The sequence below is a fragment of the Micromys minutus genome (genome assembly GCF_963924665.1).
Source record: "Micromys minutus genome assembly, chromosome: 6".
In the NCBI taxonomy this organism is placed as follows: domain Eukaryota; kingdom Metazoa; phylum Chordata; class Mammalia; order Rodentia; family Muridae; genus Micromys; species Micromys minutus.
The window spans coordinates 70,708,611-70,727,223 of NC_137975.1; the positions used below are offsets into that span (position 1 = coordinate 70,708,611).

At 40.9% G+C, this 18,613-nt stretch overlaps 1 long non-coding RNA gene across 1 annotated transcript; it reads left to right on the forward strand.

The window, feature by feature from the left end:
- The first annotated feature begins 1,599 nt into the window (after positions 1 to 1,599).
- Positions 1,600 to 12,545, forward strand: LOC308421418. Its single transcript, XR_013975050.1, has 4 exons — positions 1,600 to 1,707; positions 9,956 to 10,058; positions 10,439 to 10,582; positions 12,414 to 12,545. It is a non-coding gene; the product is annotated as an uncharacterized lncRNA (long non-coding RNA).
- Positions 12,546 to 18,613: the final 6,068 nt, after the last annotated feature.

Consider the following 18,613-nt stretch of genomic DNA (forward strand, 5'->3'; position numbering starts at 1 on the left):
AGTCTTGAATAGTTTTCCTTTGTACGACTGCAACACAACCTTCCACTTTTAGTGAACACTTAGGATTTATTATTGTAAGCACAGATGCTAGGGAGACAGTATATTTATGCAGAGTGTAAATCTGCAGATGCTTCTGAGAAGCAGTGACGATTAAAGGGAGTTGTTTAGGCAAACTTACTCTCCATAATTATTGCAATATGTACCAAATATATTGCAGTAGCCATCTTGTGGACAAGAACTCAGTTTTCCTCCAATTCTTTTAGAGACTTTTTATATATTTTGCCTTCTGGTGGATAACAGCAGTTTTGTTTCTTTTCTTTTAAGTGTGTGTGTGCGTGTGTGTGTTTGCCACGTGTGTGTGTGTGCACCTGAGACAGCTGGAGAGGGCTTCACATTCCCAGAAGCTGTGAGCCTCCCAGTGTGAGTGCTTGGAACTCAGTCCTCTGGGAGAGTAGCAAACACTACTAACTTCGGAGACATGTCTCAAGCCTCAATTTTCTTATTTTTCTTATTTCTTGCCTCTGGATGAGAGCAAATGAACTTTCATTGTTTTCCTTCCCCTCTAATGAAATTTTTGTTCGTATTTCTTGAATAGGGTTTCATGTGTTTGTTTATCTGTGGTTGACATACAGTTGGACAAACTTCTGTGATTATATTTTGTAACTTTCTTAAGGTTTGTTGCTCTTTAATTGTCTTATCGTGTTGACTTTCTCACTGTAACTCATTTTATCGTAGTAAGTATATGCTCTTTTTTATGTCTATACTTTTGTTTGTTGTTGAATAGTTATTCCTATGCCTATTTATTATTATTATTATTAGTTATTATTATTATTATTATTATCTTTAATCTCTTTTTACAGTCCGGTTGTTATCTGTGTCCCAGTCCACCCTCCAACAGTTCTTTATTCCATTCCTCCTCCCCCATTTCCAAGACAATGTCCCCACTCCCCCACACACTCCCATACCCGTTCAGGCCTCTGCATTTCCTGGGGCCTCAAGTCTCTCAAGGGCAAGGTGAGGTATGTCTTCTCTCATTGAGGCCAGACCAGGCAGTCCTCTACTCTACGGAGGCTAGTGTATTCTGCTTAGTTGGTGACTCGGTGTCTGACAGATCTCGGGGGTCCAGGTTTGTTAACACTACTGGTCTTCTTATGAAGTCATCCTCCTCCTCCTCAACTTTTTCTAGCTTTTCTCTAATTCAATCACAGGGTTCCCCCACTTCAAATCATTGGTTGGGTTTAGTTATCTGCTTCTGTCTCAACCAGCTGCTTGTTGGGCCTCTTGGAGGGCAGCCATGCTAGGCTCCTGTCTATAAGGGCACCATAGCATCAGTAATAGTGTCAGGCCTTGGGACCTCCCCTTGAGATGGGTCCCAAGTTGGGCCAAGTCACTGGATCTCCTTTCCCTCGGTCTCTTCTCCATTTTTGTCCCTGCAGTTTTTTTAGACAGGAACAATTCTGGGTCAGAGTTTTTGACTGTCGAATGGCAACCCCATCCCTCCATTTTCTTGCTCCTGTTTTTAAAGTTATACTTTTTATTCTGTTTCTAAACTGTTTTTATAGTTATGTCTCTTACATTTGTTTTGGTTTAACTCAGACTCGGAATTAAGGCAGAAGACAGAGACTTACTTTGCTGAAGAAGACCAATCAGCCTTGCTCTCCTGATGAGCAATGGTGCCCTTACCATGCATGGAGTGTCCTTGTAGAGGTATGTCTGCTTTACACTGCCTATTTTATTCTATTGGTCTTTCCCAAAGTGTATTGCCTTGAAATGGCAACTTTTCTCATTGTTTGGAAAAGTGGCCGGCTCCTTGGCTTCTTTCCTTCATGAGGCATTTGCTGGCTGTCCATCTGCATTTCCATAATAGCCTCATTCAGTGCACCAAACTACATTCCTAAAGCAAGCCCTTTGTATTTTGTACAGAATTTCAGTGGATTTGTAGATCATTGTGCAAGAGTGGGCACCGTTATGACATTAAGCTTTTCATTTCACAATAGGAAATGTTCTCAGTACTGATTTATAAACATGGCGTGTATATCCTGAACAGAAATTCTTCGCTAAGTTTAGGCTTTGCAAATAATGTTTTCTCAGATTTTCATTTTATTTCTTATGATTGACTTTTGAAGATCATAGATTTTCCTAATTAAGACACCTTTGCCTGGCCTTTGGCCACAAAAATTTATTCTTATTTTCTTTACAAAAAAAATCTTATAGATTGAGGTATTTTTACTTATGCATAGAAATTTAAATGTTCAACATTATTTGTCAGCACTCCCTCCCCATATTGAATTGTGCAGCTATCTTCACTGGAAATCAATTGGCTATCTTTTGGTGGTTTCTCTCTGTGAAAAGAATGGCTCAGTGGTTAAGAGCACTTGCTGCTTTTTCATCTTGGGAAGGCCTCCTCTACACCTTCACCATTGCTTCTATTTCTTTTAGAAAATAAATAACAATGCCTTAGTATTTGTGGCTCCATAACATAACTTTGAAATGGGAAATCATATTTGGAATAGCATATTATAAATGTGCCTTCCCTTTTAAAAATTAATATTTTTCTGTTCCATTGGCATTTCCTTATTTCTATATGAGTGCATAATCAGTTTGTCTGAAGGAAAACCTACTAGGTCTATGCTTAGAATTATGCTTGAGCATAGAGATTAATTTAGGAGGACTATTGTTATAACTTGGATTCTTCTGTTCTGGAGATTCATCCAAGTTACTGCACATGACAACTCTTTGTTCCTGTAAACTCCTGAACCACTTCCTACTGTATGAGTGTTCTCTGGCTTATATGACCATTTGCCATGGATGGACATCTAGTTTGGATCTAAGAGCTATTATGAATAAAACTACTCTAAAGAATGGCATAAAGATTTTGTGTGCACATAAATGTTCATTCTTTTAGATGAATGCTCTGGAATTCAGTTACTTGGTTAAAGAGTAGTTTCATGGTTAATCTTTCACAACAAACAGCCAAACTATTGTCAGGATGGGCATTTTCATCCTCACAACAGAGTACGAACAATTAAGTTTCTTGGCATCCTCACCAGGATATGAGTGATCAAGGCTCCATTGTATATTTGATGCCATTATTTTCAGTTTACATTCTTTTTTATTTATACATCCCAGCAAGTATGTAGGGATGCCTTACTCTGGCTGAACTTTCTATTCCCAGTGGTTAATGATGTTGGCATTTTTTATTTTTATTTTTCATGCAGTTATATGGCATTTGCACATCCTTTGCTGCGAAACATTGTCTTCCTGTTTTGGGAATTGTTTATTTTATTCTATTGTAAGAACTTGCTCAAAGTACTAGTCACTTGTGATATCTGTAGTTTAAATTTTTTCTCTTCTGGTTTGTGGCTATGATTAGTTTCCATCTTTGAATGATAATGAAGACTTTCCTAGGTCTTTCCTGCCCTGGTTTGGTTACTCTGATAAACACTATGATCACAATGACTTGGCGAGGAAGGTTCATTTCAGCTCAAAGGTTACAGTGTATCATCCAGGTTGGAAGCCAAGGCAGAATGCCAAGGCAATCACATGGAGGCGGGAAGTAAAATAAAAACCATGCACAAATATCCCCCTGAATTGTTCAAATACTATGCAATCCTGGCTGGCTTGGACGTTGCTGTGTAGACTAAGCTGACTTCAAGTTCACAGGGATCGTCCCTCTTGCCTCTGCCTCCCTGCTTCTGGGATTTAAGATTTGTTCCATTTTCACTTCATTTCACTTCAGTATGCCAAGACTATAAGACCAGGGATGGTGCAACCCACAGTGAACGGGACCCTCCTAGATCCAGTAGCAATCAAGAAAATGCCCACAGGGCCTGAAGAGTTGGCTCAATGGTTAAGACCACTTGCTGCTTGTGCAGAGGACCTGGGTTTGGTTCCTATTCTTCACATGGTTGCTCACAACCATCTATAGCCCCAACTGCAAGAAAAGCTGTGTCTTCTGACCTCTATGGTACACATGCATACATACATACATACATACATACATACATACATACATACATACATACAATACCTTCCTACACACAAAATAAAATAACTAAATTTTTTTTTAAGTTTTAAAAAATGTCCATGGACTAATCTCATGGAGTAAATTCCTCAACTGAAGTTCCCTCTTCTTTGGTGTGTCAAGCTGACAACAAAGTTAAGCTATTATGTTTCCTTCTTGTATTTTGGCCAGATCTAAGAACATCCTAGGATATTCTCCTGTGACTTTTCCTCATCAAAAGTCTTAAAGTGTTCTATTTATATTTGAGTCTATAATGCATTTGGAATTACTTTTGAACTAGGTATGAAAGCTAAGTGTTTTGTTGTTGGTTCGGTTATTCTTTGTTTTTATGGTTCTTTGGTTCTTTTGGTTTTTTTTATTTTTTTATTTTTATTTATTTATTTATTTATTTATTTATTTTTGCTGCTGGTTTTGTTTATGGTTACCCAATTACACTAGCACCCTTTATGCCAGTGTAACAATAGGTTACATAAATATTCTAGCACACACACACACACACACACACACACACACACACACGGTGGGGAGAAGTGGGGGCAGGTCTAGCTATCAGAAAGCTGAAACCAGTGCCAGAAATTAAAGCACACTATTGGCAAAAAAACGAAACAAAACAAAAGCTTCTGTAGAAGGGTGGAGTTTTTGAGCTGCACCACTGTGAAGGAGTGAGGAGCAAAGGCGGTAGCAGCAGGGAGCCAAGTGGACTAAACTCAGCCAGTTAGTATGTCTAGACTTCCTGCTTAGTGGTGAGGGTCATTCTGTGTAGCCCTCCCAAGTTTTCACAAAACCATCAAACCATTCCATTACTGACTGTCTAGTATGTTGACACAGCACATGTATGCACACATGTCACTGACACAGGCCAACAGACGTTATTGCATAGCACACGTCACTGCATGGAAGACAGAGGTAAGTCGATTTTGCCAGAGAGAATATGATAAGTCCTCACAGAAAATGAAATAAATAGGATGTGAAGGTGGGCTTAGGCAACAGCCCAAAGATTGTTGTGAGGAAGGCTTCCTCTTGTTTGAAAATTCAACTCTACTCTGTTTTTCTTATAAAATGCTTAGTTGTAGGGTCTGGTTTCAAACTGGATAAGGCTTGTTTTTATCAACTACTTCAAGTTTTAAAACATACACTTTTGTCATCATGAGTGTGTTATTCTTTCCCTGCTTGAAGCCACATGACGACTTCCAGAGGCACCCATGACTACTTCCAGGGGCACCCATGACAACTTCCAGGGGCACCCATGACAACTTCCAGAGGCACCCATGACGACTTCCAGGGGCACCCATGACGACTTCCAGGGGCACCCATGACGACTTCCAGGGGCACCCATGACGACTTCCAGGGGCACCCATGACGACTTCCAGGGGCACCCACACACTGGGGAGAGAGTGGGACTGTGTCATCATTGTTTGGATAGTAAACTAGTGTGTCCACCCGCGAGCGTACACTTTCAAAACACCCCTTTCCAGAAAGTGCTATCCCTTGGAGTTGCCCACCATCTCAGGCTCCTCCAGTCTTTCCACCTCATCTTCACTGTTCCCTGAGTCTGGATGGAGGGCTACAATACGAAGATCCCACTTAGGCCTCAGTACTCAGAGTCTCTCCTCCCTGCTTGTTGTCCCATGGAGAGGCTCTGTGTTAATTACTATTCTCTTCAAAAACCAAGCTTCTTTGTTGAGGGTTCAGCAATCTGCAGATCCACCAGGAGAGCAATGCCATTTGGGTATTTAAAAAAAACACACTTATTTATTTATTTATTTATTTATTTATTTATTTATTTATTTGTTATGCACACAGTGTTCTGCCTGCATGTATGTATGCAGGCCGGAAAACAGCACCGGAATATCATTGTAGATGGCTGTGAGCCACCATGTGGTTGCCGGGATTTGAACTCAGCACCCATGGAAGACCTGTCAGTGCTCTCAACCTCGGAGCCATCTCTCCAGCCTGCGGGGATGGTTTTATTGCTATGTTCATTTGGGCTGGCTGATGTGCGTACGAACTACAGCATAGCAAGACCTTTACAAGTTCAAACCAGAAAAGTCCCAGAAAGAAGGGGGGGGGGATGTAGGTACATATTTTTCTTCTTTGTAAGACAAACTATCTTTTGCCAAAAGCTCTTTGTTCTTAGTTTCTGCCTTAGTGTTGGTTCGGGGGTGGGGTGCAAGGAATGGCAGTATTCCTGATACACCCATGGAGAACAGTGAGGGAGGGAATTAGGGAATTGCTGCACAGATTAACCTAGAAACACAACCCCACCACAGAAGGCTGTGTGGCCAAATGATCTTCACTGCAATTAACTTTTGAGCCCTGCAGGCTTCTCTCCACTGCTAACTCTGAGAAAACAGTGATTGAATTTGGTCATGTTATAACTTAGAAAAAATGTAATTTTTTGTGGTTATCTTGCATATATACACATTCTTAAAGTCAGCAAAACAGACAGTTCATCTCCTGTCGCCTTTCCTATACTTGCCTGGCCATAGGAAGCACCAGAAGCAACAGATGAAGTACAGACTCCTTCCCTGGCTCCCATGCACTTATGGGGCTTCTGAACGCCTACCATCTTTTAAAGATTCCTCAGCGGAGCCTCATAATCAAAGGAGTTTGTACACACTAGAGTCATTCAGCTTATACACAGTGTAACACTGCATCTCTCCCTTGAATAAACACATTGATATTAGCATGTATGCTCATCCGCTATCTTGAGTTTCAGATTAAAAATTCTGAGTTTCTCTCTAGCCCCAGCTTCTGTTCTATAGACGTACTCACTGAATCTGCATCCTTAATTAAACTAGAGTGGCCATTGCTTATACACTATTGTGTATTCCTATTTAAAAAAAAACATGAGCTATATGTAAAAGGAAAAACCTATTCTTTACATAAAGGGAAGGACTGCGTCTTTTTAAGGTGTTGTCGTGAATCTTATGGGAGTACACCGTGTGACTGTTGCAGAAGGTGCAGAGAACCCGTTTACAGATGTGTTTATAGCTGTGGGAAAACGAAGCATGTGTTACCATAGGCATCATCATATTCATTCTATCCAGGATCCAAATTAAGATAATTTCTCAGGACCGCACACTCAGATATCATGTGGGGATGAAACTTGCAAATTTGTGTTTTATTTCAAAAAACAGAATAATCTTACAAATGTTTATTTATGTCTTGAAAACTAGTCCTGCAGGTATGAATGTGGGGCACAATGTCTTCTCTATTGAAAGTAATAAGTGAAATCTAGTAATGGTGCATGCTTTTAATTCTATGCTTTATTGGACTAACACGGAAGAAGAGCAGGCTCCAACCTTGGCTATACAGGCAGGTCCTGTCTTAACAAACAACAAAAGGAACATAGAACACTGTCCACAATACTGGGGCAGGATCTCCTGTTGAAATAGTGACGTCCTTATGTGGATCAATGTGTGTAGGAAGATGAGAGGAGTCACACTTTCATAAACCAAGGTCCTTCGAACAGTACAATGATATCATTCTCACCTTCCAAAATTGACTCACGGCCAATTTCTCCTTCAATTTGTCTGCTTAAAAGTTTCTTCTCTCCACACACGTTGTTTCAAGCCGTTCCCACACATCATACTTCTAAATAATGAAAGCATGATTCCATGAAGTGAGAAAGTTCAGTTTCAGCAGCACACAAATCTATTTTAGGGTATTAACACTGTATAAATGGCCTGAGCACCAAACACATGCCTTATGTCCCATCTTGCCAATGTGAATTTTTTTTAAAGAAAATGTTTTCTAGATCATGACTAAGAGTTCACAGATATGTACAACCCTTCTAGACATCCAGTTTTGGGTCCTCAGCACCTCCTGGCTTATAACACCAGTCCTGGGGCACCTGACACTCTGCTTTGGCCCCTGAGCACTGAACTCATGAACTCCCATCTTCACAGACACACAGCTATGCAAGTAATTAAAAGTGATGAAAATAGATGTTTAAAAGAAGACAAGGGCTAGTGAGAGTATGGTGACACACACCTCTTGTCCTAGCACTCAGAAGGCACAAGCAAGTGGATCATTGTGAGTCTGACATCATCCCAGTCAACAAAGCAAGTGCCAGTCAATCGAGGGGCACAGACAAAGACCATGCTCTTAACAAAATAGACATTTTGAAGTTAAAAAGGAACAAATGAATGAACGAATGAATGAATGGGTGAATAAAATGGGGCTAGTATTGGTTAGCACAGTGGTTCAACATTTGCCTAACAGGTGTTTGAGACCATGAGTCCAAATCTAAGAAAACAAAACAAAGGAACAAACAAACAAACAAAAACCCAAAACAAAACAAAAGGCAAACTAAAGAAAGAAAGAAATTAGGAGGAAAAGCAGCTGATGGCCCTTTGCAGTAAAGATGGAACAAAGCTAAAATTCCTTTCAAATGGAGAAATAATAAAAGTACTGAAAGTTTTTAGTATTTGTTCTGCAGTGCTGGAAATCAAGACTTGAACATACCTAGAACATGTTAGGCAAGCCCTATGTTAAGTTCTGTGGAGGCATATCATTTATGTTTTGTTTAAAAATAGATAAGCATAGATAGATAGATGGATAGATAGATAGATAGATAGATAAATAAATAAATAAATAAATAAATAAATAAATAAATAAGCAAGGCCTTAGCTACAGAGCTGTAGGAAAATACAGTGAAATGTGCATCTAAGCTATGGGTTTTTTTTCTGATGACTTTGTGGGAGATTATTTTTATTACCATTGTTTTATATAAAAAACAAAGACACATTTCAAACTCTTCAGATATTATACATAGTCATGTTAGTTACAGAGTTGTGTTGCCCCAATTCTTGATAGAGAGACATGAACAAGTATCTAATTTCCCTAGATAGAGCGCCATTGGCTGTCCAGAGAAACAGTGCTACTCATGTTTAGCCTGCTGATCTAGTAAAATTAATTGGGGTTGCTCAAAGGAGTGTGTGTAACTTACAGCCCACTGCACTACCAAGGAAGCATGTCTCCACTCCGGTAAACATGGCCCTTGAGGGCAGTGCCTATGTCTTAGTCAGGGTTTCTATTCTATTCTTTCTATCATGACCAAGAAGCAAGTTGGGGAGGAGAGGGTTTATTCAGCTTACACTTCCACATCACTGTTCATCACCAAAGGAAGTCAGGACTGGAACCCAAGCAGGTCAGAAAGCAGGAGCTGATGCAGAGGCCATGGAGGGATGTTACTTACTGGCTTGCTTCCCCTGGCTTGCTCAGCTTGCTCTCTTTTGGAATCTAGGTCTACCAGCCCAGGGATGGCACCACCCACAATGGGCTGGACCCTCTTCCCTTGATACTAGTTGAGAAAATGCCTTACAGCTGGATCTCATGGAGGCATTTCCTCAGAGGCTCCTTTCTCTGTGATTATTAACTCCAGCTTGTGTCAAGTTGACACAAAACCAGCCAGCACAGCCTGTGAGCTGACTTGTGTTATGGACCCTCCCCCACTTCTTCAACAGAACACGGATAGACCCAATTTTACAATGGTCTTTCACAGATAATTACAGCTGCCCAGAGTTCAGGACAGCACAGACATTTACAGGTGACAAAGTTCCCCGACACTATGTGAGGGAGGATGGCAGATGCAGAAAGGTTTCAATTACCAGTTCTAATTTGGGCCAGTTCTATCCTGAATAGACAGGCCAACATTGAGAAGTACACGGAAGACAGAGGATTCAGTATAGAAGTTAGAATAGAGATAAGAACAGAGCTTGGTAAATGAAGGAAAATCTAAATCCATTGTGGATAGTACTGCACAGAGCCAAGGAAATAGGAGCTGGTACTGATGGTTAAAATGGAGGAAAAATTGAAGCTCAGTAGAACAATTTCAATGAGGTATTAAGCTCGATTTTCAGAAATTCCAATGCCAGACAGGTGTTCTGTCCACTACCATTTCTCCCTCATTACTCTGAATTTCAGAATTTAAGGATAGCTCTTGAAGAATGCATTTCAAGTGATGGTCCCTGATCTCACTCGTCCTGAAGGGGAAAGGAAGAACAAGGAGCAGGAGTGGGAAAGTCAGGTATGTGAGAGATGGTGTGTAGCCATCAGGAGGGCAGGTAAGTACCACTTTTAGGAGACAGAAGGGTAAGCGCACATGTGTGGGAACTTCTTGGATGGTGAAAAGTTCAGAACCAAGCAAGTATCTCACAACAAACTACTAAATGCCTTAAACATAATCCAAGCAGAGGGTGAGGTTAAACGCTCAGTGAGGATGCGAAAACATAGAATGGATTTAGGCTGTGAACTTAGTGGATGGAAACTTAGAGTTCAGATATAGGAAGTTCCTCCAGGGCTGGAAGGAAGCATTCACTCCTCACAACATAAAAGTGGCTTTGGGAAAGACCAGTGGCTTCACACAGTGGATTCCCCTTCACGAGCTCACGTTATGTCTCCTCGCAGGGCTTTGTTCCCGGGGAGGGAGAGAACAAGTGCGTACCACTTCTGTCTTTCTGCAAAGAGCAGACAGCATCCGTAAGCACAGAAGAAGATGGAACAGAAGCCAACAGAGGCACTGGTGACAAAGGAGACAGACCCGTTACAGAGGTCCGGGTGTGTCCAGTGGGCCAAGGGACTTCTGCGGAGGGGGAAGAGTCATGGGTTTCGAGAGGGGCAACCAAACATTTTTCTGCAATAAAGGCAGGGCCAAAGGAAGTTGATCCTCTGAGGTCATGGGGTGGGGGATAGAGGGCTTCGCAAACTGCCATTTTAGAACCAACACACCTTCTTGAGGCCTACATTAAGCAGACTGCTGCTCTTTTAGCTCAGCGAGGGAGGGCAAAGGCCCAAGGAATGGTTTCTATTCCACTCAATTGTGTCTTCATCAGTGGAGAACAAGGGCTACCGACTCAACCGTTTCTCTAATTCCCATCCCATATTTCTTAGCATTTAAGGAGCATCGGGTTCAAAGTAACTATTAATTAGAACCTGGAAAGTTCTGACTATAGGGAAGAATGGGGAAAACTTCCCTCAAACATCATGCAACAGACTGGGGTTGGGAGCTACCCCCAGCAGGGCTGTTTTCAAGGTGTTTGTACTGAGGAGTTCCAGTTGCACACTTATTTCAATACTTTTTAATAAAATGCTATGTGATGGAATAATCCGATACTAGGTGTAATGTTTAAAGACAGTCAAGTATAGGATGACGTAGTCTGGAGGTTTTGAAACACTACGGAAAAAAAGGAACCCTTGGGCTTCTCTCATTAAGGACTGTGGATAACCACGGCTTTGTCAAATCCGCAGGGCACGCAAATAGAAGCGTCATAGAAAGTTTTTGGAAAATGGGAAAAGTTGATTTATGACTTCTTTTTCTCCCAGCACAGATTGTTAGCATTTAATTTGATTTTCCTTTGTACCCTCGGGCATTACTACCTACAACTCACACAGGAACCAGAGCACAGTAAGCTTATTGCTTTGTGGTTAAATATCCATTATCTTGGAAGACTTCCTTAATCCTGCCAGATTGGAAGCTGCCTCAGCAAACTGTGCCCTTGATTGCTTCATATCACTCCAACTCTCCTACTCTTCACAGGGGACCAATTCCCGGACCTTAGGGAGGCGAATGAAAGGCTCTTATATAAAACTCATTGCCTGTCTAAACAACTTTTCATTTTGGCCTAAGCTGGTGAAGTTCAAAAAATACCATCATGAGCTATCCGGTCCTTTACTAGTTTAGAATGTTGTTGTACTCCAAGGGTGATGTTTTTAAAAGTCTGTTCTGGTTCTTAATATTTTAATCCTTTAACTAAGTTCAGGTGGATTGAACCTTCGAATAGAATGAGATAGTCTCCAACTTACTGTTTCCTAATGCTGCCGCTCAACCAAGGGTTGAAGACACTTAGAAAAAGATGTTTCATGACCAGTCAAATGTAAATGTTTCATGATTTAGAATGGAGAACAGCTTGCTCGGATTTATCCCACAAACTTCAGGCTGCATGACTACCTCAAGCAACAAAGGGAGAGAAGTATTACCCAACTCATTTTTTTTTTTAAATAAACGAACATTTAAAAAAGGAAAGGCAAGTGGAATGTTCCTCTCTGTGCCTTAATTCATGCCAAAATAAAGGTCAGAAGTATACAATTGGCTTTGATGAATCCAAATCACCAATGGGGCTGGAGACCGAGGCTGATCAACAAGCTAATGACAGAATTTTACAATCTTTGCCTACATACATTCATCACACATGTATTAATTTTCTCAGCACTTTTCTAACTCCAAGAAATGTAGCCTTGCTCAGGTATTTTAGCCTGTGGTCCTAAAGCGTCCTTTCATATGTGCTCTTCTCCAGACCTCAAACCCAATGGTATATGTCATTCTAAGCCGACCCTAAGCAGCAGTCTGCAGAGTATGTATTTATCGGGTTCTCTTCTTCGTCAGATATTTTTCTACAGCCGGTGAGACGTTCACTCTGGGAGACAGAACTACTGAGTACAGAGAGCACCAAAGTGGACACGGGGGCTTTTCCCCTCCCTTCCCTGAAGGAAAATGGTCTCCCCAAACTGATTCCGGAAGATAGGAGAGGCTTCATGATGGCCTGTGGTTCAGTTCTGCCTCACTGCCTTCTGTAATAAACACTCTGGTTGGGAGACTGAATTCTGATGAAGCGGCACAATGCTGCATGTCACTCCGTAGCCACAGAGAAGACGTCTCCATTTTCATTTGAAGCACCCAGGAGCTTGGGAATGCCACCATCCTCTGTGAGAATTGAAGTATCTGACCTGTGGATTGCCTACAAACCACAAAGAACAGCCACAAGGTCAACAACTTCCCTTCTTTACTTCTGACCAAGCATTCTAAAGCTCTGCCCTGGGAGTGTCATGGAGAGCTTGCTGGCTGTGGGGAGTGAGTGACTTGGGAAGATGATGTCTGCTTCATTCTAATAAAGCACTAGAAGGAATGGAATGACGAAACTGTAGCCATTTTCATGTTCCCTAACAGATTCGAAGGCTAAATTACAAAGCAATGAGCTTTGCCTGTGTGGAAGACAAAGGGGGAAAAAAAGAATTAGAAGATATCTAAGACTCATCTGCAATTGTAATCTTTGTCACTTTCCTTCAGCATGTGCTCTACACAGTTGTAAACAGAATTGCTTAGCAACATCCATTTTTGTGATAAATGGACCTTACAGGTCAGTTTTCTCAATTTATATGGAACTTAATACTACAGGAACAAAGAGTGTTCCTTGAGGAGCAGTGCTCCAGAATGGGTTGGCAACTGTGTGTTGATTCCTGGAATTGTCGTTAGATATTCCTAGTTAGTAAAGGCCACGGTTTGCTGGTGTTCAGAAGTTAGGCAGTGGTTATTTGTAATTGGATAACGCTGATGTTCAAAAGCCTGATGTTCTAGCTCCAATACAGGGTTCTAGGTAGGGTTGGGCCTTTTGAGAAATAGGAGACTTGTAGATTTGTAGATAGGTGGCAGAGACCGAGTTGGCACATGTAGTTCATTTCAGCTATGATTGATTTTTTTTTTTTTTTTTTTTTTGTGCCAGATATCTCTCTCTGAACAGTTGAGCACTATCTCTATTTGTGTTACTGTATGTCTAGGGCAAGTTTAGCCATTAGTCATGCCACTTTCATTCTGTCTGTTTCTTGATACTCGGCACTAAATGACACTAAGTAAAGATACTTAGCATTTTCTTTATACGTTCTTGTCATCTCAAAACGTATTTAAGTGACAATGAACTCTGAAAGAAATCTTTTTTTTTTTTTCTAAACTGGAAGTTTTCTTTAGCTGTCATTGGCTGTTTGATTGTATGCATCCTGAACTTTTATACAACAAAGATTAATGATTTCTGTTACTTTTCCATAGGTTTTAAAATTATCTTCTCGGCATTGAAGAACTTTTGAGGATGCTTCATTTAATCTAAATCCAAGATGTACAGAGTGATTTAATTCATAAATGATTCTGTAGGTAGAGGGAGGACTTGCAAGTATTATGGATATAGAATTTTTTTTTTTTTTGTAGAAGATCTATGTTGGCATAAGAGAATGCTATCCAGTTGTGGTGGCTTGAATATTCTTGTTCCATGGGAAATGACACTATTAGGAGGTATGCCTTTATTGGAGTAGATGTGACCTAATTAGAGGAAATGTGTTATGGTGAAGGTGGGGCTTTGAGGTCTGATATGGATGTTCAAATCTAGCCAGGCTTGAACTAGCATTCAGCATTCAGCCTTTTCTTGACTGCCTTCCAGATCAAGATACAGAATTCTGGACTCCTCCAGCCACATGTCTGCCTGAATGCTCCCATGCTCCTCACCATGATGATAAAGGACTGAACCTCTGAACTTATCAGCCAGCTCCAATTACAAGAGTTGTCTTTAGTCATAGTGTCTTGTCTTGGATAAAAACAGGTTGTGATCAATGGAACAAAAGCTAGGAAAGATGACAAAAGGTGAGGAAAGGTAGAGAGGATGGAGGAAAGACAATATTGAATAAATCCAAGGAAGAAAATGAATATCCCCTGGTCATTGTGACTCTGGAGATTATATGCAGATCATATAATCAAAAAAGCTTTTAGGTTAATTCAGTATCTTAACCAAAAATCTAAATTGGAATAGAGGGACCAAGACTGCGTCTAATGACAGTGTCATTGTAGATAGTAACACAAGAACAAGTTTCTTGTCCCTACATGTGTTGGTGTTTGTGGGTCTGTCACCAAAACACTCCTCTGCAGTGACCACACTCTGACTCAAGCCTATACAGTAGAAAGTGGCTTTGTTCCCAGAAGACTCAGATTAGCCATGTTCTCTGACAGAAATTGAAAGAAGAGCTGTCTCCAGAGTCAGATTCAGCAGGGTTTCCAGATCTTCCTTTTGAGGAGTGAAGGTTAGTATCTTGGGACTTTTGGAGATCTCAAAGGAAGGGGTGTCCAAGTTTAATATATATATATATAAAGCATGTGTGTTATTCAAACTGACCATTCCAGAGTCTGGAGGGGACTTCAGAATAAAGACGCAGAGAGATTGTTCATCTGCCTCATTTCTTCAGGCACCATTCATCCCTCAGCAGGGAAAACCATGCCCAGTAGATCTGAGGGTACAGAAGGCTATAACCCAACTTACCACCCAGTAACCTCTCTGCAGAAAGGGCTTCAAGTGCAAGCTAACAGCTTGAGTTTTTTTGTTAGATCTACATGGGTTTTGGCTTACTATTTATAACATTAGCGATATTACCCAACTCTCGACCTTGTTCTTTTACCCACAAACAAATGGATCCACAGATATATAACAACAAAAACTGTGGAGCAATTTTGAAAATCTAATGTAGTAACCCACACAAAGATCAATACTAGTGCTTGACACCGAATACTGAAATTTGCTGAATGCTGTAGGTTTGCCTTAAAACATTTTACTTGCTAGCTTTCTCTTTTTGTTCCGAGTTTTTCTTTATTGGTTATATATTTATTTACATTTCAAATCTTATACCATTTCCTGATTTCCCATCTATCCCCCCCCCTTTTTTTACCCTATCCATCCCCCCCCCTTCCCCTGCTTCTTTGAGGGTACTTACTCCCCCTCCCACGCCCTCCCGCCTCCTCACCGACATTTTCCTACACTGGGGCATCGAACCTTGGCAGGACCAAGTGCTTCTCCTCCCATTGATACCCAGCAAGGCCCCTCTGGTATCTGTCTTTAAGTTAAGATTCATTGGTATGTCAATAGATCACATCTCCTATATTATTCTGTTTTATTACCATAATATATTTATAAAGTATATTTCAACACTAAATTATTTTTTCTGTCTTGGAATAAACAAATACAGCAAAGAAAATTACAGAAATAAATTTTGGGCAGAGCCATAGTGTAAAGTTTATAATGAAAACAACTTCCAGAGACAAGACTGGAACATGCATGAAAAGAGAAGAAAATAAACAGTGGTTAGCATGGAGCATGCCTGTGCTCCCGCCAGAGAGCCTCCGCTGCTTTGGTTCTGATTAGGAAAAACTGTGTCAGAACGTCTTCAGTGTTTTAAGAGTAGCAAGCAATACAATTTAAAAGTTAGTGTGTATGTGTGTATGTGTGTGTGTGTGTGTGTGTGTGTGTGTGTGTGTGTGTGTATGTGTGTTTGTTAGGGTGGGATGTGCCTGCCACCATGGGCATAAAGCCAGGAGAGCAACATGATGGGGTCCATTCTTTATTCTTTCCTTTTACCTTTATATGGGTCTTGGGAACGGAACTTAGATCTTGCTGAAGTGTCCTACAAAGAGACACAATCTTAAGGATCTTGGGATATACTTTACATGAAGAATGCTTGACATTATGGAACACACACACGCGCGCGTGCACACACACACACACACACACTTTTATAGCATAGAAGTTTATAATTTTAAATGAAAAACTTGAAAACAGAAAGAGTTGATGAAAACATATTCATGGTCCAGATCTGGGCATTCAATGTCTTCAGTTAGATAAATGTCCACCTTCAAGGTTAAGTGACGCACCTCACCCCCCAAAGGCATGGGGACGCCAAAGAAGAAAGGGTGAGAAGTATGTAGGATCCAGAACACAGGAAAAATGACCACAAGAAGTCATTATGTGGGTTTATGCAATTATTCTAAGTATTAACTCACAGTCACGTAGTTTCCTGGGCACAGGAAGACTGCCCCTATGAGTCAAGTGTGGAGAAGGTACTCATGGGTCCCTATCCCTTAGCTCTAAGCAAAAGGCTGTCGGTAGGTTCTGGAGGAAGAAGAATCACTATCTTTAGTTCTGTGCCCTCTGCTGAGCCCACAGGGCTCCAAACATAGAGCTCTATAACCATGATCATATGCCCTGATTTAGTGTCAGTTGTCATGAAGCAAACCAAATAGTCATGACTATTGTGACTCCATGATTTGTGGAGGAGGGGTGTAAGTGAGGTGGGTCTGAATGTATACAGGTATGAATTGTGTAAAAATAGATTTAAATAATAATAAAAGATAGAATAAAACCTTTTGCTGACTGCCATCTAGTGGTAAAAATTATAATTAAAAGACAAAATTTTATATATATATATTTTTTTAATCAGATGCTCTCTGTATTTACATTTGAAATGTTTCCCCTTGTCCCACCCTGCTCCCATCCCCCTCCCCCTCCACTTGTCTTCAAGAAGGTGCACTCCCTCCTAATCTCCCTCTTCACCTCAGTGCCCTGGCATTCCCCTACATTGGGAAAACATGTCCTTTCTGGACCAAAGGCCTCTTCTCATATTGATGCCAGACACTGCTATCTTCTGCTACATATGCAGCTGGAACCATAGGTCTCTCAATGTGTGCTCAATGGTTGGTGTTCTAGTCCATGGGAGTTTTGGAGGGTTTGGTTGTTCGATAATGTTGTGCTTCCCATGAAGTTGCAACCCCCTTTCGCTACTTCAGTCCTTTCTTTAGTACCTTCATTGGGGTCCCTGTGTTCAGCCCAATGGTTAGCTGCAAGCATGCTCAGCTGTATCTGTATGACTCTGGCAGAGCCCCTGAGGGGGCATCTCTGTCTGGTTCCTACCAGTAAGTACTTCTTGGCATCAGCAATAGTGCTTGGGCTTGGTAGCTGCATATGGGGTGGATCCCTGGGTGAGGCAGCCTCTGAATGGTCTTTTTTTCAATTCCTGTTTCTCTTTGACCTTGTATTTCCTCCTGTGAGTGTTTTGTTCTCCATTCTAAGAAGGACATGTTGGCCTTCCTTCCTTTTGACAATTCACAGACCTTATGAAGCTCAAAATTATATTTTCTAATGTAATGCTAAATATTCAATGATGATAGGTATAACCTGACTGGATTTTTAACTAATAATTAACTTAAATTTTTAACTAAAATTTTCTAGCTTCTGATGTTTTTTTTAATCACATGAAGTGGTATCAAACTTGTCCTCTTTCGTTTTGGTACCTTGGAACATCTGGAAATAGGGAAACTCAACTGCCTCCAACAGACAAGTCTGCACACATATCTATGGAACATTATCTTGATTGCAAATTGATGTAGGAAGGCTGAGTCCATTGTAGGTGTGCCAAGGGCAGTGGGCCAATGCTATGCAGGAAAGGTAGCTGAGCAAGTCTGGGAAGCAAGCAAGTAAGCAGCCTTGCTTCGTGTTATCAGCTTGAGTTCCTGCCTTCAGGTTCCTGCATTGCCCTTGCTTCCTACAGAATGGAGTGTAACTTGGAAGCCAAACAAAGCCTTTCCTCCCCAAGGTGGTCAGTGTTTTATCACAGCAACAGAGAATCAAACTAGGGCAATATTTTATTTCTGCCTCTTAGTAAACATGACTATAAAAAAGGTCTAACTTTGTTCATGATTATCTTACAATTTCTAGGGATTCTGTTTCCTTAAATTCTGGACTTCTAACTCTTTGGATTTACTATTTGGCACAATGTGACTTTCGCCTTGTGCTGACATGGTATCGCACAATATGATGGAGAAAGAACAAAATATGGTGTTAATGATGGCCGGGAGTGTGAGACCCTGACACTGTTGTCTCAGTAAGTTAGGAGAGGGCAAGCAAGTTCATTTCTTCATGTCTTGTCTTTGGCTGCTTTCTTACTATGATAGCATGGGATCTCCCAATGTTTAAAATAATCACTATCTTCTTAGAGGAAAACAGG